This window comes from Macaca fascicularis, chromosome 20, assembly GCF_037993035.2.
Source record: "Macaca fascicularis isolate 582-1 chromosome 20, T2T-MFA8v1.1".
NCBI lineage: Eukaryota > Metazoa > Chordata > Mammalia > Primates > Cercopithecidae > Macaca > Macaca fascicularis.
This window is the reverse complement of record NC_088394.1, coordinates 26205963-26225469: the sequence shown is the minus strand read 5'-3', so window position 1 is coordinate 26225469 and position 19507 is coordinate 26205963. Positions and strand designations below refer to the sequence as shown.

The following is a 19507-nucleotide window of genomic DNA, read 5'->3' as shown; positions in this document are numbered from 1 at the left end:
TCCTCTTCTAATAGGTGACATTTATTGAGCACTTACTGCATGCTGGGAGCTGCCTGTGCTTTCCCTTTATCTGATTTCACTTTATCTGATTTAATCCTCACAGCAACTCTCTGTCTGACATGGATTAAGCACTCAGTAAATACTAGTTGAGTGGATGCATGATTAGCCCTTCGAATTAGCTCTTCTTATTTTCTTATTCTCCTGTTAGCTTCCTGACCTCCTTTTTTTTTTTTTTTTTTTTTTTTTTGAGATGGAGTCTTGCTCTTGTCTCCCAGGAGTGCAGTGGTGCGATCTCAGCTCACTGTAACCTCCGCCTCCTGGGTTCAAGCGATTCTCCTGCCTCAACCTCCTGAAAAGCTGGGATTATAGGTGTGTGCCACCACACCCGGCTACTTTTTGTATTTTTAGTAGAGACAGGGTTTCACCATATTGGCTAGGTGGGTCTTGAACTCCTGACCTCAAGTGATCCACCTGCCTCAGCCTCCTAAAGTGCTGGAATTACAGGTGTGAGCCACTGCGTCTGGCCTCAGACTTCACCTCCTACCAGTCTCTGTGCTGCTGGTGCCCCGGCTTCCTTGCTGTTCCTGGACCACTCTCGATGTATTCCTGCCTCAGGGCCTTTGCACGTTTCCTTTGCCTGAACTCTGCACCCAGATATCCACGTGGCTGGCTTCCTTCCCTACTTTATCAGGCCGTTATTCCAACCTCCCCTTCTCAGTTAGGCTTTCCCCAAATGCCTTATTTAAAATTACAACACTCCTTCCCTCCTTCCTTATTCTCTTTCCCTACTTTATTTTCCCCGAGAACTCATTATCTTCTCCCATTCTATACCCAGTACTTCCTGGTCTTGCTCGTTGTTGGTCTCCGCTACTTGGATCTACGCCCCTTCTCCCCTTCCGGCAGGGATCTCGATCTTCACTGCTGTCTCCTGGCTACCTGTGCCAGGGCCTAGTTCAGAGTAGATGCTCAGTACATATATATATTGAATATATCTTGAATGTACGAAAGAACAAATGAGTTTCCTTTCTACAAAGGAGGAGACCGAGGCGCAGAGAAATGAACCGATCACTTGTCCAAAGTGACGTGGCAAATAAATGACAGCTGTGGGATTCAAGTCCTGGCAGATTCCTAAGCTTGGAAGGTAGGGTCGCCTGGGAGAAACGCTGGATGGGTCTTTTCTGATGATCACTAGAGTGTGTGTTTGTCTTTGAGTGAAAAGGATTCAGTAGCTGAATTCTGCAAACACAGTGCAACGAAGCCCTTGCCGCCCTGCCTTCCTGCCTGGGAGATGACTCCAGGTAGCTCCAGGCAATGGGAAGATGTGCTGGGATGGAGGCTGTGGATATCATCTCTGGTGTTATTTTGCTTCTAGAGATGGGAACTGTTTTCTGAGCCTGTTTGTAGGGACATCTGCATATACGAGCCACCTGTCTGGTAAGTCCTTCCCATGCTCTGAGGCCCGTACAGCAGAACCAGGGCATGAGCTCAGGGCTTTGTCTATACCACTGCAGTTATGTAGTTAATTGTGCCAGTGTATCCATTAACTGACATAATCAGGGAGTGAATTAACTTCTGCTTTTCTGGCTATATTTTAAAGGCATTTTTAAATGCTTATTTTTTTTGGACCCTATGCACTCTTCAGAAATTAAATTTAGACTGTGATTTTATTACCCTTTTTATTTAATTTATCCTAACGGTTGCATTCAAGCTGTGAACCAGCTGTTGACTTTGAAAAAACATTGTTCAATTTGAAGGGAACATTTTAAAACTTAATGTAATGGCTGTAAGTAATCACTACGGCAATTACACTTCCCAGCGTTGTGAGTCACATGGAGGCATAGCGGGGATTTGGAGTAATGCTCCCAGTTGGGCCAGGTGATGCTAGGGCAAGAGGCAGGCAGCAGGGATCCGGGGCAGAGGGACCAGCTGACCACACTGACATGTTTCCTCTCCCACCTAGCTGGGGCCAGGCCCTGGGGAAGAGAGTTTGTAAGAGGCCCAGGTTTAGCTGAACACGTGGAACCATTGGTGACCTCCTAGTTCCTGCAGTCCTCTTTCCAGCCATGGAGTCTCATCGGAAGGCTTTGCTCTATTCTCTACTTCCTGCCATGGACGGAGGAATCAAAGAGGTTCTGAGATTGGATGGAATTCTGGGGCTCAACTTGTACCAAAACCTTTTCGTGAGTCACTTTCTGCCCTTGTATTCATTCATCGACTCATTTACTCCATCACTTTGGTAGACTGCAATGAAAATGGCACACATGCTTCCTATGCCTGTATATGCAATGCACTTCTCCCATGGGGAAGTGAAGTTCGGTTCTCCAAATCTGAAATTTCAGCTTGATGACGTGATGTCGTTTAGTCAGTGGGATCTTAGCAAATGCAATGCCAGCAGAGGCTGGGCAAGCACTCACACATTGAGGCTGGTCCTCTTGCTGCCTTTAGACATCCATGTGAAGAGATCCAGGATAGCCGGCTGGATGACAAGAGACCTTGTGGAGCACAGTTGAGCTGGCCCAGCTGGTGTGTCCCCTGGAACCAGCCTGCTAACCTGTGAGTGAACCACCTTAGACCATCCAGCTCCAGTGAGCCGGCCCAGCAAACCTGTTGAATCGTGAGCTAAATAAAGTGATGATTGTTTTAAGCCACTGTGCTTTGGGTGGTTCACTATGCAGTAAGAGTAAACTGAAATGATCAGCAAGTATTCAGTGAGTGCCTGATTTGTGCCAAGACCTGAACTTTGCCTTGGGGATGTGTAGCCCCGTGATGAGCCTGAGATCCAGTCTGGTCAATGAGAGCACTCCGTCCCCTGATCACGGCTTCCCGCTGGCTTGTCTGCTTTTTGCTTGGGTCCTTCCATCCTTATGGGGTTATCTCAGCAGTGGAGGACCCTGTCCACTAGAGAAGGTGGCCGAGAGCAGAGTCACTGTCAACCCCTAATGGACATTTAGCTTGAGTGAGAGCTAATCTTATGGTCTCTGTTATTTCATTCCATTGAGATTTTTGGAATTGTTTGTTATGGCAGCATAACATAGCCTATACTGACTTATACACTTAAGCAAAGGCACTTAATTCACTGGGTCATAGTTTCTTCATAATAGTACCTCCTTGTAGGGTTTCAGAGAGAACCAGAGGTGATGTCTATGTTTTCTTTGGCATTCAGTGAGCACTAATAATCTCAGCTGTTTTCGTCGATAGCAGTGTCTTAGTACAGGACTCATACTGATTTGTTTACCTGATGGAAAATGCCTACAATCCATCTTTGTACAGTTTGGCATGAGGATGCAGCTCTTTGTCTCTCTCTCTCTCTCCTCTGTCTACATTTTCTCCACCGTTCTCTGTGTCTTTCTCTGCATTTGTGTCTGGGTCCAAATCGCAATCCAGAGGACTGAACCAAAGGCCACCAGTCTCAGCTGGGATAGGCAGCTCTTAGGGATCCTGGAGTGTTCACTTCTCAGTTATTGTGGCTGCAGTGGCTCTGTCCCCTGGTCTCCTGAGTGGAATCAAATTCAACTCCAAGGAACAGTGGCAGAGGAGGACTATAAAGGTTAATGTCCTGAGAAATAGCTTGGAGTTAGCGGCAGCAGGCAGGAATAACAACTTTAATACAAAATAAAAATGGGTGGATGAGTTGCTGCAAGGCCTGGTGGTGCCTTGCACAGGTCTGAGCAGCACACGCAGCAGCTGAGGCCAGAAGCCAGGGGGAGAGTCGGTCATTGAACCTCAGCCTTTGAAGGGCACACCGGCACCCTGGGTGATTCCACACTGCAGCCAGGATTGAGGATTCCTATTCTAATCATTTTAGTTGGTACAATAAGCATAGTACGTGTGTCTCCAGAGGCTGCTGTGAGGATGAGGTATGGCGTTTAATAACTTATTAAAGGCCTGTCAGGAGGGCACCCATTAAATTATGACGCATCCATAACTGTTAACAACTATGAGACAGATTTATACCTATTGTTATGGCACAATGTCCAATAAATACTAAGGGGCAAAGCAAGATGGTGCAAGTCCCCATGGTGTGTCTCCTTTGAGGAGGGGAGTTTGAGGGTATGTTCATGTATGCTTTGTTACAGTGGGGACGAGAAACGGGAACGGGTGGCCGAGTGAGGAGAGAAGTTAACCTTTTGACTATATGTCCTCTGATGCTGCTTCAAATGGTTACTATACACATCTCTCTCTCTTTTTTTGCTTTTTTGAGACAGGGTCTGGTTCTGTTGCCCAAGCTGGAGTGCAGTGGCGCAATCTGGACTCAATGCGACCTCCACCTCCTGGGCTCAAGTGATTCTTCTGCCTCAGCCTCCCGAGTAGCTAGGATTACAGGCATGCACCATCATGCCCAGCTAATTTTTGTGCTTTAGTAGAGATGGGGTTTTGCCATGTTGGCCAGGCTGGTCTCGAACTCCTGACCTCAAGTGGTCCTCCCACCTCAGCCTCCCAAAGTGCTGGGATTGCTGGCGTGAGCCACTGTGCCAAGCCACACATCTCTTATGTACCTTTTTTGTAAAATAACAGAAAAAAAAATTCCAGCCGGTTTTGCAACCACAGCCATCATCCATGCCACCAACCCAGGGAGGTGGGAGGTGGGAGGTGGGAGGTGGGATTTGATCCTGGAGGCGGGGCTCGGACTCTGGACCAGATTGAAGACTGGCTGAAACAGGGAAGAGGCCAAAGCGCCTCTCCACAAGACATACCCACCAGTGCCATGTCAGTTTACTGTTGCCATGGCAACACCTGAAATTAATGCCCCTTTCCATGGCAATGACCTGACAACCTGGAAGTTATCACCTTATTTCTGGGAATGTCTGCATAAGCCACCCCTTAATTTGCGTTTAATTAAAAGTGAGTATAAACATGACTGCAGACCAGCTTCTGAGCTGCTACTCTGGACACACTGCCCATAGGGTAGCCCTGTTCCGCAGGGAACACTGCCTCTACTGCTGCTATACACTGGGGCTTCAATAAAAGTCGCTGCCTAACACCACCAGCTCGCCCTCGAATTCTTTCCTGGGTGAAGCCAGCAATCCTCCTGGGATAAGCTCTAATTTTGGGGCTCAATTGTCTGGATTCACCAGGTCAAGGGCAACTTTAGCATTGAGTTTGTGAAAGTCCCAGGTTATCGACATACTGTTTTTTAGGTTATGGGGCTGGGTTCCCATAGGAGGACGCCACAATCTTACGGGCAGTAATGGCTTGGGGAAATAGCTGAGGTGGAGTGTTTTAAAGAAACTGGCCCAGCACTTTGGGAAGCCAAGGCTGGCAGATCACGAGGTCAGGAGTTCATGACCTGCCTGAACAACATGGTGAAACCCCGTCTCTACTAAAACTACAAAAATTAGCTGGGCGTGGTGGCACATGCCTGTAGTCCCAGCTACTCAGGAGGCTGAGGCAGGAGAATCACTTGAACCTGGGAGGCGGAGGTTGCAGTAAGCCGAGATCGTGCCACTGCACTCCAGCCTGGTGACAGAGCGAGACTCCATCTCAAAAACAAGAAACAAAAAAACGAAAAACAAAAGAAAAGGAAAAAAGAAACTGGTTGCACATCAGAACGACGAAAGGAACCTGATGATGCATGTCAGACTCTTCAGGCTCATTCTGTGTGGAGAAGTCAGGGAGTGAGAGGTTTAGACACAAAGTGGGTTTGAATGCTCTCTTGCCATGGCTGTGCCTTGTCCCTGCCAATGCTGTTAACTATCAGACCTCCCTGTGGTTATTATCAGGCCCCTGCAATCTTAACTGGTCAAAGATTCCCCCCAAGAACAGACCCCTGTAGCGGTCTGGATGCCATTCCCAGATGGGTTTCTTAGTTTCTGGAGGGCTCTGGTTTTGGGAGCCAGATCTTTAGGGCCTGCCAGGATAGGAGCTGCATTGGGGTTGCCTGAGGTCCCAGTGGCCATGCTGAAGAATCCCATGGGCTTAGGGGTCAGAGGCATTCAAACCAGAGGAACTCCATCATTGAGTAGGGGCTGGGTAAATTCAGGCTGAAACGTGATGGGCTGCATTCCCAGGAGACTAGGCATTCTTAGTCATAGGATGAGATGGGAGGTCCGCGGGACTGGATCACAAGATACAGGTCATAAAAACCCTGCTAATAATACAGGTTGCAGTAAAGAAGCTGGCCAAAACCCACCCAAAACAAGATGGTGATGAAAGTGACCTCTGGTCATCCTCACTGCTCACTATACATAAATTATAACACAGTAACTTCTAAAATACACTCCCTCCAGTACCATGACAGTTTACAAATGCCATATCAACGTCCGGAGGTTACCGTCTATGGTCTAAAAAGGGGAGGAACCCTTAGTTAGGGAATTGCCCACCCTTTTCCCAGGAAAACACGTGAATAATCCACCCCTTTAGTATATGATCAAGAAATAACTATAAAAATAGCCAACCAGCAGCCCTCTGGTTAGCACCAGAGAAGGGTTGGAAAAACCCAATCAGTGCAACTCCCAGCCTGCACTCTCGCCACTCCACAAGGAACATCGCCCTGCTCCCGGTCCAGAGGGGCAAGAAAGCCACATTCACCATGAGGACGGTGGGCATGAAGGACGCTGCAAAAGAGGGAGGCAGTAAATGCTGTGGGAATATCCAAGAGGAAGTGGCTCTGCCTGGACAGCTGGAAAAGGATGGGTAATGAAGCAGGGGTGCATTGCTGGACGTCTCAGGGAGGGCTGGTGCACCGAGAAGTTTGGAAGGGGGCAGCATATTCAGTAAATGGAGCTGGGCTGATGGCATCAAAGGAGGGCGTGTAGACAGTGAGGGATGGAACGAGATGAGAGGCAGGCAGTCCCTTGAGACTCCCTTAAATCTCAGGCTGAGGAGTTGGGTTTTTCTTTACTTCATAGGGGCTTTAAAGCAAGAGTGATCAGAATAAACAGTGATCAGAATCTGTGTTTGGGAGCTGCCTCAGTTAAATAGAACCAAGGGCACATTCATAGATATAGAAGAGGAGATTTATTTTGGGAACTGGCTCCTGTGATTGTGAGGTTAGGAAGTCCTCCATGGTTTGCTGTCTGTGTGCTGGAGAACCAGGAAAGCTAGTGGTGTAATTAAATCCAAAGCCAAAGACTTGAGATCGAAGAGTCCCAGAGTCCACATGCCTGGGAGAACTGGGAGCTTTAATGTCGAAAGCAAGAGAAGGTTGGGTTTTTCAACCCTTCTCTGGCTCTATCCCTGTACAAGGAGAGAGAGAGAATTCATCCTTCCTTTTCCTTTTTGTTTTCTCTGGGTCCTCAAGGGATTGGGTGATGCCCACCCCCTTTGGGGAGGGTGGGTCTTCTTCACTCCATCCACTGATTCAAATGCTATTCTCTTCCAGAAACACCCTCACAGACACACCCAGAAATCATGCTTTACCAGCTCTCTGGGCATCTCTTAGCCCAGTCAAGTTGGCATGTAAAATTAACCTCACATGATATGACCCTGGAGGTAGCTATGAAGGATAAATAAGAGCTGGGTACAGTGGCTCATGCCTGTAATCCCAACAGTTTGGGAAGCTGAGGTGGGAGGATCACTTGAGTCCAGGAGTTCAAGACCAGCCTGGGCAACATAGTGAGACCTTGTCTCTAAAAATAAATAAATAAATAAGCAAATGAATAAATAGGATAAACAAGAGGAAGGCAAAGGTGGAGGTAGAGAGACCAGTTAGAAAGCTACTGTGGTTATCCATGCTGGAGAGAATGTTGGCTGAATTCAGGTAGCAGTGGTAAGGGGGAGGTGTGGTGGTCAGAGTTTAGAGATGTTAAAGAAGTCAAATCAACAGAACTTGGCGATTAGATGTGGGGATTGGGTGTGGGGAAAGAAGGGGAGGGGTGAGTCAAGAATAGTCCTGCTTGGCCAGCCACAGTGGTTCGTGCTTGTTATCCCAGTTCTTTGGAAGGCTCAGGGAGGAGGATCACTTGAGGCCAGGAGTTCAAAATTAGCCTGGACAACATAGTGAGACTTTGTCTCTATAAAATAATAAAAAAGTAGCTGTACATGGTGCTGTGTGCCTATAGCTCCAGCTACTCTGGAGGCTGAGGTAGGAGGATCACTTGAATCCAGGAGTTTGAGGCTGCAGTGAACTATTACCGTGCAACAGCACTCCAACCTGGCCAATAGAGCAAGACCTTGTCTCCAAAAAAATTGTTTTAAAAGAATATTCCTGACTGATCCTTGGGTAACTGTATGGATAGAGATGCCAAAGTAGGAACACAAGAGGAGAAGTGGGAGAAAGGGATGGAGAGATTTTGAGGTTTGTTGAACCCAAGGTACCCAAGGGACCTCCAGGAAGAAGTGCACAGCGGGCAGTTGTATATGGAGTTCAGGGGAGAGGTAAGGCTAGAGGTATCATTGTAGTAAGTGACAGAAGAAACTTCCCCTAACTGAGCCTGGAGAGGCTGCAGGAAGAACAGCCCCCTCTGAGCACTGAGTCTGTATCAGTGTGACCCCTGGGCACCTGGATATGTCCTTGGCCAACTGAAACCCCTATGAACATTTTGTGGCACCAAATGCCAAGGGATTCAGCTAGGGGTGTCTTTGGAGGCTTACGAGACAGAGACCATGGACAAACCCTTCAGATCCTGGAAGTCACTACAACTCAGTTTGGCCCCACCACCTCCCTTAGACTAAGGCCTTTTCTTCTGGCTGCAAGTTCTGGGCCAGCTTCCACTGGGTATGTGACCGTGGTTCCTGCTGACATCATGAAAACCCTATAAGAATTTAGGATGGCATAAAGAAAGTACTGCAACCTTGACGTAGTCTTAGCCCCTTCCTGGGTTCAGTGATCCGAGTGGACTAAAAGCTGATTTCCTTCTTTCTAGTTCCTTCAAGCTCCATGACCTTTAGGCCCCTTCAGTGCTACTGCATGTGAATCAATTCCTAAATAGGAAGACCGTCCTCCAGACTTATCCCCTTAATTGGGTAGACCTGATTTAGAGGGATGAATCTGGAAAAGCTCAGAGCAGACCCACGTTTAAGATGGACTCTGTAGTTCTACCTTTTCCAAAGCCTCTGGAGCAGAAGATGAGTTGAGTAACTTCCCTGCAACTGTCTCCTCAAGCAGCAGGAGAGAGAGCAACGCCTTAGTCTCACCCAGCAGGAGCCACTTCATTTGCATTTATCAGAAACAATTTTTGCAAATTTAATTAATCACAGTTTACATGCTAATAAGCGTTGAAATATTTTTATGGGTAAATAATGGATATTCTCTGCTATGGGGGGAATTCATTGGTTTCAGCATTCACTTATAATTTATTTTCCATTGAGTGATTAGGGAGTGAGAGTGATACCTACAGTCGTGATAGGAAGAAAAAGCCATGATAGTTATTTCTTGGATGAGGCCTGAAGAAGGTTGGATTTCTCCAATAGGTGCTTGGTGTCAAGGTGGGGCAGGTGAAGCGACCAATCCCTAGTATGGCTACTTTTACTTCTGGGCCTCCTGGTTAAAACATCATGATGATTATTCTGCTGTCTTAAATATCATGACCACTCCCACTACTACCAATCATTATCACCCTTATCACTACCAGCACCACCACCAGCACCATCACCACTGTGTTTGTCAAAATGCAAGCCAGTTTTATTCCCACCACATTATCATCACTACCGCTATCACCTCCACCATCACCATTGCCGTCATCTCCACCACTAATCACCACCATCACCACCCACCACCATTTTTATTACCACCATCACTATCATCACCACTCACTGCCATCACTGCCACTATCACCACCATTTTTGTTACCACCCTCATCACCTCCATTATCATTACTATCATCACTACCCACTACCATCACCACCACCATCACCACTATTTTCATTACCACTCCATCATCATTACCATCACCACCCAACATCACCACCATTTTTATTACCACCATCATCACACATCACCACCATCATTATCATCACCTCTATAACCACTAACACCATCACTATCATCACCACCATGACCACCCATAGTCACCAACACTATTATCACCACCCATCACAGCCTTCAATACCAGTATCACTATCACCATCGTTACGGTTATAATCATATCTCAACCTTCACTACCTTTCTGTACCTTGGAGATGCTACTCCCTTCCATCTAGAAACCCAGGATCATCCCTGGATCCTCCTTCTCCTTCTTTCTCCTCTCCACACATCCTTGCTTTCACACATCTAATCAATCACTAAATCCTGTTGAATCTGGCTCCTGCATAGATCTTCAAGTTATGTCCTCATCTTTTCTTATATTTCCTGAGTTTAGGTCTTCACTTGCTCTACTGCAAAACTTGTCTTTTTCTTGCCAATGTGGTGCTAGAGTATCTTCCCCATGTGGTAATCTGATCGTCTCTCTCCGGTGATGAAAACTTCATCTCATTGCCTCATTGTCATCAGCGATACTCCAACTGCAGTAGTATGTAAAGCATTTTAAGGGAAAACATTCTGTAGACCCCATATTGACTTCAACATTTGAATTGTTAGTGTTACTTACTTATTTACAAACAAAACTAGGTATTAACTCATTTTGCACATACTGTGCTTCATTGAATCTGAAACACCATCAATTGTAAGATGCATTATTATTTTATGTAGCATTAAAAAGGGAAAAAGTGCTGTCAGTTGAAATTGCAAGAGGCTGTAGATTTTAAGATGCATCCCAATTTCAGAGTCAAAATGAGAGGAAAATTATGTTTTAGTATCAATGACAAAACAAGTTTATAAACAACACTAAACAAATTAGAAACTAAACACTAAAAGTAATAAAATTCAAATTAGCATTATTTATTTAATATGATAGATAATGTGGTTTTTCTGAAACTAAACTGCCACTTACTGAAAATGAATTGCTGTTCTAGCCCAGGTTATTTTGAGCTTTGCTTCCTTTATTACTTTAGGTGGCACAGAAACTCAATTCTCCCACTATCTTTTTCTCTGAGAATCTTTAACTGAGATAGAGCAGGAATTTCCCTTTTTTAGGTGCCTGCAGACCCCAAGTATGGAAATAAAGGAAAATCCTGAGTTCCTTCAAGGGGAATTCTAGGCACCTAGCTAGCCCTGAGAACTAAATAAGTAACTTGTTAAATAAGAAGGTAATAGTAGCCTAAAACAATAGCTAAGGAAGTTAAACTCCCAGAGATGTCCATTTTCCTTATAGAAACTAAAGGTAACATCTTAACATAGCTTCCTGAATTGTCTTTCCCACATGCTCAGATTCCCACAGATGACCCTCCACCAAATGTCTGGAACCACTGACACGTAGACCACAGATAAGGGGGAAGGGAAGCCTACACTTTAACTGTCATCCTTTGTTCTAAGTTTCTTCCTGCAGGGACTTGGAGAAAGTCACTCCCCCTAGCCAGTTAACATTTTTCTACTGACCTCAAAGTTTTAAACAAAGCTTGTCTTCCTTAACCAATTGCAAATCAGAAGATCTTTGAGTCTATCTGATACGGTTTGCTTCTGTGTCCAAATCTCATCTTGAATTGTAATCCCCATGTGTTGAGGGAGGGACCTGTTAGGAGGTGATTTGATTATGGGGGCGGTTTTCCCCATGCTGTTCTCATGACAGGGAGTGAGTTCTCATGAGAGTTGGTTGTTTTAAAGTGTAGCACTCCACTTTGCTTGCTCTCTGTCTCTCCTGCCGCCTTGTGAAGAAGGTACCTGCTTCCCCTTTACCTTCTGCCATGACTGTAAGTTTCCTGAGGCCTCCCCAGCCATGCAGAACTGTGAGTCAATTACACCTCTTTTGTTTATAAATTACCCAGTCTCAGGTAGTATCTTTACAGCAGTGTGAGAATGGAATAATACACTACCTATGACCTGTAAGCCTTCACCTCAAGATATCTCACCCTTTTAACCTTAAACCAATGTGTAACCTTCATGCATTGATTTACAATTTTGCCTGTAGTTTCTGCTTTCCTGAAGTTTACCCTTGACTTTAAAAACCCTTACTTGCCCCAGGGGTGTGGCTCATGCCTTTAATCCCAGAACTTTGGGAGGCCAAGGTGGGAGGACTGCTTGAGCCCAGGGGTTCAAGACCAGCCTGGGCAACATAGCAGACCTAATCTCTACTAAAAATAAAAAAATTAGCCGGGTGTGGTGGCAGGCACCTTTAGTTCCAGCTACTTGGGAGGCTGAGGCTAAAAGATCACTTGAGCCCAGGAGATTGAGGCTACAGTGAACTATGATCATGCCACCGCACTCTAGGCTTGGCAACAGAGGACAGAGTAAGACCCTGTCTAAGGAAAACCATCATCACTACCAACGAAAAATACCCTTACCTTGCCAGTACTTGGCTTGTAGCCACTGGGGACTTTGGGTCTTAAGCACGACCTTGCTGGGGACCCTGCAATAAATGATGTTCTTTCTATCACTGCAAACACCTCTGGGTGGGTATCTGGATTTACTGCTCTGGGTGAATGAATCTCAGTTTGGTTCTAGAACGTAACTGGCATTGCAAGCCATTCAGTTCGTCTTGTTAGGAATAACGCTTACAATTTTAAGGAAATTGAACACTCGAATGAAGGATTTTTAACAAAGCAATTTTACTTCTGTGCAGAGGGGTGCCTCTTTGGCCGGTTGCCATGAGAGCACACCTGAACAAAGGGGCACAGGAGTCATTATTTTTGATGCAAGTCCCGCCCCTGTACCCTTTCCCCATTGGCCAGGGTCGGGTCATACAATTTAAACTAATTTCGGTTGGCTAAACATTTGCATTGTTTTAGATAAGGTGGGCTCATAAAAGAAAGTGGAGAGGAAGGGGAAGGGATGTTGTAATGAGCTACAAGGTTAGTTGTTTTTTTTTTTTAAATAAGGAAAAGAATGTGAGTTGGTATTGATAATGCCTGGTATTGTGGCGTGCCTGGGCATTTAACAAAGGCAAAAAGGAAAAAGGAGAAAAAGGAAAAGTGGGGGTGCGGGGGAGGTACTATGAATTAAATAATAAAAGATTTATTAGATTATTTGAAGAGAAACCTCATCATATCTCACAGTCTTTGTCTGGCACAAACACATCCTTTATGTATCAAGTCTACCCCCATCTTTTCCCTCTTGTCCTGGGACAATTAAAACAATATTACTTCTTCTTCTTCTTCTTCTTCTTTTTTTTTTTTTTTTTGCAATGGTTTTGCCACCAGAACACAGGTGTCATGAAAACTACTCCTAAAGCCAAAATGGGAAAGGAAAATACTCATACCAACATTGCCATCATTGGACATGTAGATTCAGGCAAGTCCACCTCCACTGGCATCTGATCTACAAATGTGGTGGCTTTGACAAAGGAACCATTGAAAAATTTGAGAAGGAGGCTGCTGAGATGGGAAAGGGCTCCTTCAAGTATGCCTGGGACTTAGATAAACTGAAAGCTGAGCGTGAATGTGGTATCACCATTGATATCTCCCTGTGGAATTTTGAGACCAGTCAGTGCTATGTGACTATCACTGATGCCCCTGGACGCAGAGACTTCATCAAAAACATGATTACAGGGACATCTCAGGCTGACTGTGGTGTCCCGACTGCTGTTGGTGGTGAATTTGAAGCTGGTATTTCCAAGAATGGACAGACCTAGGAGCATGCCCTCTGGCTTACACACTAGGTGTGAAACAACTAATTGTTGGTGTTCACAAAATGGATTGCACTGAGCCACCCTATGGCCAGAAGAGATATGAGGAAATCGTTAAGGAAGTCAGCACTTACATTAAGAAAATTTGTCAGGATACAGCGGCTCACGCCTGTAATCCCAGCACTTTGGGAGGCTGAAGCAGATGGATCACCTGAGGTCAGGAGCTCAAGACCAGTCTGGCCAACATGGTGAAACCCCGTCTCTACTAATAATACAAACATTAGCTGGGCATGGTGGCACACACCTGTAATCCCAGCTACTCAGGAAGCTGAGGCAGGAGAATTGCTTGAACCCGGGAGGTGGAGGTTGCAGTGAGCCAAGATCACACCATTGCACTCTAGTCTGGGCCACAAGAGCGAAACTCCGTCTCAAAAAAAAAAAAAAAAAAAAAAAAAAAAAAAAAAAAAAAAAGGCTACAGCCCTGACACAGTAGCATTTGTGCCAATTTCTGGTTGGAATGGTGACAACATGCTGGAGCCAAGTGCTAATATGCCTTGGTTCAAGGGATGGAAAGCCACCCATAAGGATGGCAATGCCAGTGGAACCACACTGCTTGAGACTCTTGACTGCATCCTACCACCAACTCGTCTAACTGACAAACCCTTGCGCCTGCCTCTCCAGGATGTCTACAAAATTGTTGGTATTGGTACTGTTCTTGTTGGCCGAATGGAGACTGGTGTTCTCAAATCCGGTATGGTGGTCACTTTTGCTCCTGTCAGTGTTACAACTGAAATAAATTGTGTTGAAATGCACCATGAAGCTTTGAGTGAAGCTCTTCCTGGGCACAATGTGGGCTTCAATGTCAATAACATGTCTATCAAGGAGGTTCATCATAGCAATGATGCTGGTGACAGCAAAAAAAACCCCACCAATGGGAGCAGCTGGCTTCCCTGCTCAGGTGATTATCCTGAACCATCCAGGCCAAATCAGTGCACGCTATGCCCCTGTACTGGATTGCCACATGGCTCACATTGCATGCAAGTTTGCTAAGCTGAAGGAAAAGATTGATCACAATTCTGGTAAAAATCTGGAAGATGGCCCTAAATTCTTGAAATCTGGTGATGCTGCCATTGTTGATATGGTTCCCAGATAGCTCATGTGTATTGAGAGCTTCTCAGACTATTCATCTCTGGGTTTCTTTGCTGTTCGTGATATGAGACAGACAGTTGCCATGGGTGTCATCAAAGCAGTGGACAAGAAGGCTGCTGGAGCTGGCAAGGTCACCAACTTTGCCCAGAAAGCTCAGAAGGCTAAATGAATATTATCCCTAATACCTGCTACCCTGGTCTTAGTTGATGGAAGAACAGTTTCGGAACTGTTTGTTTCAATTGGCCGTTTTATTAATAGTAAAAGACTGGTTAATGATAACAATGCATCATAAAATCTTCAGAAGGAAAGGAGAATGTTTTGTGGACCACTTTTTTTTTTTTTCATGTGGCAGTTTTAAATTATTAGTTTTTACAATCAGTACTTTTCAATGGAAGCAACTTGACCAAAAATCTGTCACAGAATTTTGAGACCCATTAAAACAAAGTTTAATGAGAAAAAATCACACATTGTTACTAGACCCCAAAATGATCACAAATCAAATCAATGCATGGATTCCATTCTGGTTGTCAGGAAGATGATCCAGAATGTACTAGTATTTATGAACACACTAAAATTTTAATACATTCTTGCTGAGCACTTATAAATCCCTAAGTGTAAATCTGCAAGCTTTCAGGGAGTCTTTAATGACAGTTTTAGACTCCAGTCTTCATGACAAGATCTGTTTTCTAGCACGCTCCATCTCTGCCTTGTCTCTGGCCCTTTCCTGTTCCTTGCAGCAGCCTGTATTAGTCCATTTTCATATTGCTATGAAAAAATACCCGAGACTGGGTAATTTATAAAGAAAAAGTGGTTTAATGAACTCACATTTACACATGGCTGGGGAAGCCTCACAATCATGGCAGAAGGGGAAGGAGGAGCAAAGGCACATCTTACATGGCAGCAGGCACGGGGGCGTGTGCAGGGGAACTAACTGCCCTTTATAAAACCATCAGATCTTGTCAGACTTATTCACTACCATGAGAACAGCATGGGAAAACCAGCCCCCATGATTCAATTTCCTCCCATTGGGTGCCTCCCACTACACATGGGATTATGGAAGCTACAATTCAAGATGAGATTTGGGTTGGGACACAGTCAAACCATATCACAGACTTATAATCAAATGAACAATTGTAAAATTGTTCATTTACATGCTTGAGAGTCTGGACTTTATTTTTGTGATGTTTAGTACAGAGATGGATACCAATTAGGAACTCAGTATATTTAACGAATAACTTCATTTTTTCCTTTTATACCAAAGTTTTATATGTTTACACCCCAGATTCCTCCTCCCTGTCCCCTCATCCTCTGCTATGTCCTTTACCATTTCCTTTCTTCCTCTTCATTCCTTTCTTGCTCTTTCTCTCTCTCTTCCCCCTTTCTCTCCTCTCCCTATATGTCTTTCTTTCTTTTTTTCTTTCAGTCTCTCTCTGGTTGTCTCTCTTTACCTCTAGATCACCTGGCATCACAATTCTAGCCCAGATACCTCTCCTGTTGTTGCCAAAATGTCAAGGGTTTGATCTAGGTCCTGTTGCTCACCACACAGAAAGCCAGTCGCTGAGACCACAAGCATTGCCGGGGAAGAAGGCTTTATTTGGGTGCTGTTAGTCAGGGAGAGAGGAGATAAGTCTCAAATCTGTCTCTCCAACTGACTAAAATTGGGAGTTTATATTCTGGGGAGGAAATGTAACTATATGCAGAAAGACAGAAGTTAGGGAGGGGTAAGGAAGCAGTCATGATGGATGAGAGGTCTGGTGTCTCATTGTCTAGCTGCAGTGATCTGATGAGTTTCAGTTCCTTGATACTATCTGGGAGGACTGACTGTCTGTTTCCTGAGAAAGGAACTCAGATGAGACAAAAGTAAGTTTCAGGCTTTAAGACTGGGAGGGTCAACTTCTGTGTTTATTCAGAACACTGTAAGCATCTGTCCAATGGGAAAATTGGGCCAGTTTCACTCTTGAATGGAGCCAGCTGGCAAAGCTGGAAGTGAGGGAGTCTTTTTCAGAGACCCTGGAGTGTGCCCAGAATTTATTTCCTGGGAAGCGAGGTGCGGTTCGGTGATGTCTCTGGCGAGTAAGCGTGAGGATGAGACTCCACCAGTCCCATTGGGCAGGGAGCTTCCTTCCTGGAAAAATGTCCTCTTTATGCTGAATCCCTTCAGAGACCCTAGCTGTACAGTGATTCAGGGAAAGGTCCTGCCTCCCTCTTTGTGTCTCCATGTGACTAAAATGGGGGAAATAATACCACAGAGGCCTCATGGGACTATGGAGAAGAGTAAATGAGCTGATATATATAAACATGCCGAGCGTGGTGCCTGCCATCGCAGATGTTCAAGAAACACAAGTTTTCTGTCTCCCTTTGCCCATTGTGTTTGAGAATACAAAGCCCTTAGTTAACGGAAGCGCTAGTCGGGGAGCGGGAAATCTGAGCTCTAGTCCTGGTTCTACCATGGTGTGACTTTGGGTGCATCATCTTCCCTTTCTGAACCTCCATTACAAAAAATCTATAATGTGGTGATGAATGATAATGTTATCTACCTCACAGAATTTCAGATGGGATTACATTAAATACAGTGGTGTTTGAGTAAGAGATGATCATGGTCTCTGGCAAGTGACAACAACAATAAAAACTAAAAAAATGGCTGGATGTGGTGGTTCATGCCTGTAATACCAGCACTTTGGGAGGCCAAGGCGGGTGGATCACTTGAGGCCAGGAGTTTGAGACTAGCCCAGCCTACACAGTGAAACCCCACCTCTAGTAATGCAAAAAAAATTAGCCAAGTGAGGTGGTACATGCCTGTAGTCCCAGCTACTCAGGAGACTGAGGCAGAAGAGCCACTTGAACCCAGGAGGTGGAGGTTGCAGTGAGCTGAGATCATAGCACTGTACTCCAGCCTGGGTGACACAGCAAGACCCTGTCTCAAAAAATTAAAAAAAAAAAAATTAAAAAGGGAAAAAGTGCTGTCGATTGGAATCATAAGAGGGCAAATATTACCATATTCCTACATACCAGGAATGGTTCTTAGGAACCTAGATCCAGCCTCTCATTTATTCCTTGTGTTGGCAGCAAGAACATCTCCACAAACTTGGGGCCTGAATGAGGCAGAGTGCTTTCATTTTCCCTATCAATTGCTTCAGCAACCACCTGCCTTATTAGTAGAATGTTTATCACTTTTTTTGTGGAGTTCTCTCTGCCCCCTTAAATGATCCGTGAACCATACAGGTGTTCTTAGTTCCAAAGGGAGTGTCTGCCCACGGCTAAACTAGAAATGGCTAAGGACAGGGGTCTGGTTAGTTCACTGCTGCAGTGGCCTCTTGTTGCCAGAGGGGTTGCTGTTAAAGTGAAGTTCTGCACAGTCTTGTGAATGCTTTGTTTTGTGATTATGCGAGATCCAGTTCTTGGATATCCGTTGAGAGAGAATGATCCGACTCCTTCCGTGCTAAGTGTGGCCAAGAGTTACACACATTTGGCCCCAGAGTTTCATCTCTACAATCAATTCTATCAGTTCACATACACAGTCACTCCTTGGGGTATAAGCAGAAACCAGGAACACTGGTTTGTGGTCGGTTCCAAAGTGTGATTACCCAAAAATGCTTACAGCTACTACACTTCCTGCCTCTCCTGTGACTTAATTGTTAGACAATTAGACATCAATTATTTGACTCCTTCAAACCCAAAAGCTCTTGTTATATTCATCTCATAGGAAATCCTGGGCCACTTGAAGCAAGCTAACCTGGTGGCTGCAAAATGTCATCTGTTCCCAGTTGTGCTATGTTATAGTTGACAGAATCTTTTAATAAAATCGAGGAAAGAATCCACAAGTTTGATATTCTATAGGACAGTCCTATTATCCTCCCAACAATGGAGCAGAGGTCACTGTACTGTACTCACAAGTCTAAAAATGTGGTCTGGAGATACTGTAGAAAGAGTAGAGGTGTTAGAAATGGACAGAAAATGTTCAAATCTGTGGTGGAAATCAGTTGTGTTTACTCACCCAGTGTCTTATTGCTCCTTCAGTTCTTGTAGGAACCTCAATTTTCTTTTCACGAATTATCTCTCACTCACTCTCAATCTCAGTTTGGGAGGGACTGGTCCTACCTTTGTTCTCAAGGGATGGGAATCTGACTCAGGCCTGGCCAATGAAAGGACTGAAACTCCCAAGCTACAATCATTGGTTTACAGATCAGCACATGACCCAAGTTGGGCCAATGAAAGCTTGACTTGATATTTTTGCTAGAATGGTGGGAAAAGAAGCACTCCCTTTCCTTGGGGGAACACTGAGCTTATGGGATCTAAGCTTAAAGCTGCTAGGATTCTATCTTAGCCACCAGGTAGAGAAAGCCTGATTGAAAATGAAGTTAACTTTGTGGAAAGAAGAGCCAAGTGATAGATACTGAGAGATTCTACTTGACATTGAGCCCCTGGATCCAACTGTGCCTGAAACTAGAATTACAGATGGTCTGTCATGAACCAGAACATACCCATTTCCTAGTTAAGTCAGTTTGAGTTGTGTTGGGTTTTGGTCATTTGCCATAATATAGTATACAATTAATCCCCTGAGGATCAGTATAAGTAGGTTCTCAGCAGAGCAAGATGTTAAACAAAAGATGGACAGGCAAACAGGCAGACAGATGATCTCTGATGATTAGGCACTTCTTTCCACCTCTTTTCAGAGCAGAGTCACCCCACCTCTCCTCACCAGATGCTTTGCTTGTGTCTGGCACAGCCAGGGCAGGGCGCCAGTACCAGGCAGGTTGAAAATATTACAAAACGTCTGGGGAAACGGCATTGTTTCCGATTTATGTTTTTGCTTCCCCTCTTGT

General features: G+C 45.0%; 1 pseudogene; it reads left to right on the top strand.

Moving 5' to 3' along the window:
• The first annotated feature begins 12922 nt into the window (after positions 1-12922).
• LOC102130194 (putative elongation factor 1-alpha-like 3) lies at positions 12923-14923 on the top strand (annotated as a pseudogene).
• The last annotated feature ends 4584 nt before the right edge of the window (positions 14924-19507 follow it).